The following is a 4623-nucleotide window of genomic DNA, read 5'->3' as shown; positions in this document are numbered from 1 at the left end:
CGTCTCTGCCCCAAGCCTGTATGTTGGTATGGGAACTAGCACTGAGGCCAGCCCCCAGGGAGCAAGGGGCTTGTGGCAACCCATCAGTGGCAATATCAACCTTCCAAACTCAGTTCTGGAAAGGTAGTCTTCATATACTTAAATGTGTACTTTTTAAAAAGCCAACCTAGAACAGAGGTAGTGGCGCACGCCTTTAATCCCAGCACTTGGGAGGCAGAGGCAGATGGATCTTTGTGAGTTAGAGGCCACCCTGGTCTACAGATGGAGTTCTGGGACAACTAGGACTGTTGCACAGAGAAACCCTGTTTGGAAAAAACCAAGATAGATAGGTAGGTATTTTAAATAAATAAATTCAGCCTATTCTTTCTTTTGGGAACATACAGTGATAACCACAGCCGACTTAAAGTCAGCATAATAGTTTGTTGGGTTTTGTTATTTCTTTCTTTTGAGACAGGGTCTCACTCTATAGCCCTGGCTCACTATATAAACCAGGCTGGCCTCAAACTCACAGAGATCTTCCTACCTCTGTCTCTCAAGTTCTGGGATTAAAGGCGTGTACCATTCCCATTACATCCAATACTTATTTTATTTCACTTTTTTTTTGAGACAAAATTCTATTATGCAGGCTTAGCTGACCACAAATTCACAGCAATCCTCCTGCCTCAGCCCCCAGAGTGGTAGAGCTACGGGTATGTGCCACCGTGCCTGGCTCTTTGTCATTTCTCTTTTTAGTCTCCTTTAGTTTGGAGTATTTCCTCAGCATGTTTTTCTTTTTTATAAACATTGACTTTGTTGTTGTTTTTAAAGGTTTATTTATTTTATGTGCATTGTTTTTTTTTTTTTGTTTTTTTTGCTTGCATGTTTGTCTATGGCAGGGCTCAGATCCTTTAGAACTGGAGTTACAGACAGTAATGAACTGCCATGTAGGTTCTGGGTATTGAACCTGGGTCTTCTGAAAGAGCAGTCAATGCTTTTGACCGCTGAGCCATCGCTTCAACTGTTTTGTTTTCCTTTTATTTCAAATAGCTCATGCTGTCCTTAATCTTGTTAAGAATGAGAATGATGCCGGGTGGTGGTGGCGCACGCCTTTAATCCCAGCACTGGGGAGGCAGAGGCAGGCGGATCTCTGTGAGTTCGAGGCCGGGCTGGACCAACAGCCTCCAAAACAATACAGAGAAACCCTGTCTCGAAAAACCAAAAAAAAAAAAAAAAAAAGAATGAGAATGATACGGACTCTTAATTCTCCTGCCTCCACCAGCCACATGCTGGGTCTACAGGCAGACATTCTTCTGCCACCTATTTACTTCCCAGCTCTTTCTGGGTGTTGTTATAGTGTGTGTGTGTGTGTGTGTGTGTGTGTGTGTGTGTGTGTGTGTGTGTGTTGGACAGGGCTTCTCTGTTTTGCCCTGGTTGTTCTGGAACTCCAAGATCTACCGTCTTTGTTTCCTTTTGTAACTAACAAGTGCTCTGGGAGGCCTGGAGGACCAAGCAAAATGTGCTGGACCTCATTGCAAGATCCTCCAGTGTCTATCGATGATGCTGGAAGAACAAGTGTTTATACTTAGTGATCCCAAAATGGCGGTTCTGTTTAACCCTCAGAGCTTGGGCCTGGTTAGGGGTGAACCTGGACTCCGGCCATTGTAGCCCGGTTGACAAGATTGTTCAGGAAAGCCCTGGGCTAGATCTCAGGTCAGGATGTCAGGGTGTAAGTCCCACCCAGGAATTGGCTGTGAGTCTCAAGCCTTAAGGGCAAATCTCATTTTCCTCATCCACAAAAGGAGATTGCAGTGATCTCCCCCCTTGTGTGGGAAAGCACCATTGCACTTGCCAGAAATTGGCTCCCATCGTCCTCTGTGGCTCTACTGGACAGGCCCTGTGGCCAACATAACAGGAAGCACCTGACATGGGACATATGAACTGTGACCATGACCCTCGTGAATTCCCCTGCCACCAGCCTGGCATGTGACACCCGTATGGAGTCAGGGGTCTGCAGATGCTGGGAGACCTCAGGTGACATTTTATATTTATAGGTCCCCACGTCTGAGAGGAGTCTCCTTACTGATGGGAGTCTCTGTTTAACTCTGACCCAGGAACTAGCTTGCTGGGATGGTGCTGGTGGCCAACACCGGGCTAAGGAAGGATGTGGTAAGAACTTTCTTTCCCTCTGGTCTTGGGGACTGGAGGCCTGTGCAGAAAGGGGGAGCCTTCCTTTTGAACACATGCTGCTGTCACCTTGGGCGTCTGAAGTCCTGTGGGTAGTTCTGCAAACCATGACTTGGTTGCGTTTGCGCAGAACCCAGCAACAAGAGGAGGCCTGGGTGAGCAGCGGCGTCCGCGCCACCTCCACTCATGCTTAGGCCCTGGAAGCCCCCTGCATGTCTGGGGCCACTGCAGTTTGTTCTTGTTGTTGTTGCTTCCAAGTCTCAGGCTCTAGTTAACTGGGCTGTCAAAATAAATAATTAAAACAAAAAAACAACAAACATAAGAGACTAGCCAAGCATGTTGGAAGCAAATACCTTTGTTGTTGTTGTTTTTGTCTCTTTGTTTGTTCATAGAGACAGGTTTCTCTGTGTAGCTCTGGTTGTCCAAGAACTCACTCTATGGACCAGGCTGTCCTTGAACTCACAGAGATCTGTACTGCCCAGTGGGTAACACATACCTTTGATCCCAGCACTTGAGAGGCAGAGACAGGCAAATCTCTCTGTGAGTTTGAGGCCAGCCTGGTTTACAGAGCAAGTTCCAGGATAACTAGTGTTGTTAAACAGAGAAACCCTATCTCGAAAAACCAAACAAAATCAGGATTCTGGAGGAAACAGGGTCTAAGGAGGAAAAAAAAAACTCAAGGATTTTAGATTTGGAAGTGACTATTACTTAGATTCAGCTCCCAGGATGGGGGCCAAGGATGTAGCTCAACCACACAGACTTGCCTAGCATAAATGAAGTCTTCAGTTCTATCCCTGGCACCCAATAAAACCCAGTCAGGTGGCATATAATCCCAGTGCTTAGGAGGTGAGACAGAGATCAAGACAAATTGTGCCTCAGTTCAAGGCAGAGTGCCTCTATCTTTCCTGTTTGTAATGTGAACCAATTCTGTCAGGTGCTAAGTCTATTACAGAATACTTAATAAACTCAACATTCTAGCCTCACAGAGCACTGTTGAATTTTTCTCATCACAGAACCCTCATGAGAAAGACATAATGTTTACCCCCACTTAACAGCCTATGACATTCAGGATTAAGCAATTTGCCTAAGAGACCAAAGTTATTATCGGGACCAGGGCTTTGACCCTGTGGCAGGCGCTAGCCTGGGCCCACGACTGAAGGCTTCCTTCTAGTTCTCTAGAGGGTCTGTGCTTCAGGTGGATGCTCAGCCCAGACACTTGGGCTTGAACCATCCCCATTTTCCACATCTGCAGGATGCCCTAAGGCCCTGCCTGGCTCTTCACCAGCAGGCCACGGGCAGAGAGTGTGCTGCTGCGGCTCCAAGGGCCTTCCCTTATAAGGACAACAACTTAGCTGTGATGAAACCTCACGGTCGCCAGCTGGGTGGGCGGGGGAAGGGAAATGACTGAGGCTCCAAGGGCTACAGCTGAGAGCCCCAAGCCTCTGCAGGAACCCACCCACAGCCTCTCTTGTCCCATCCTGTGTGAGCTGCTCAGAGTGGGGCTTTCCAGAAGGTTTCACTGGTAGCTCTGGGGATGAAAGGAGGGTCCAGCCAGGCCTGGGAGACTGGGAGTGGGAGGCTTGGCTCAGAGAAATGAACACAATAAATTGAAGTAACAGAACCCGCTGGAGCATAAAGGTGGGGGTCCGGACCCCAGGTTTTAGGCATGGATGCCTGCAGCCCACTGATGCTAAGTCCTTTAATGGCCCAGAGTAGGGCTCAGGGAGGCTCCTGGGCAGGGAGAGGGGGGCTGGTCAGTTGACAGTGTCACCCTGTAGTCCTCCTGAAGTTCATGTCTCTAGAATTCACCAGGCCACTGTCCAGCTGGGAAACCAATCATGGAGTCACAGGATATGGAGACTGACAGCCCATCTAGCCTCAATTACCAGTTCTAGATGAGGAAGTAACAGCTCAGAGGGAGGACCCAAACTTGCTTATCTATTGTGCTAAAAATGTATGTGGTATGTGTATATATTTGGCTTTTCTTTGGTTTCTTATTAAAAGTTCCTTTTAAAGAAATCCCAAACCAGAACAGGGCGTGGTGGTACATTCCTGTAGTCTCGGCACTTGGGAGGTAGAGAGGCAAGAGGGTCAGGAGTTTAACATCATCGTCAGCTATCTGTTGAGTTTGAGGCTAGCTAGGGCATCATGAGACCCCGTTTCAAAACAAAACAAAACAAAAAAAGAAAAGAAAAAATCATCCCCAACTAGGTTAGGGTGTGAGTTGGTGGTAGAAGGCTCACCTCACTTGTAAAAGACCCTGGATTTCATCCCCAGCACTAAAACAGAAAAGAAATGAAATCCCAACTTGATAGCTACATACAATCAAAAGGTTTTTCCACACTCAGCTCTAGTTAGGTGTGGGAGTGGTGTTTCCTTAGAGACAGCATCTGGTGGGGGTGGGGGTCAACACTGGCATGAGGCCACATCTCAAGGGAAAACCTTGTGTGACAGAGAATT

The sequence above is a fragment of the Mesocricetus auratus genome, unplaced genomic scaffold, assembly GCF_017639785.1.
Source record: "Mesocricetus auratus isolate SY011 unplaced genomic scaffold, BCM_Maur_2.0 Super-Scaffold_100691, whole genome shotgun sequence".
NCBI classification, from domain to species: Eukaryota; Metazoa; Chordata; class Mammalia; order Rodentia; family Cricetidae; genus Mesocricetus; species Mesocricetus auratus.
Note: the sequence above shows the minus strand (reverse complement) of the source record.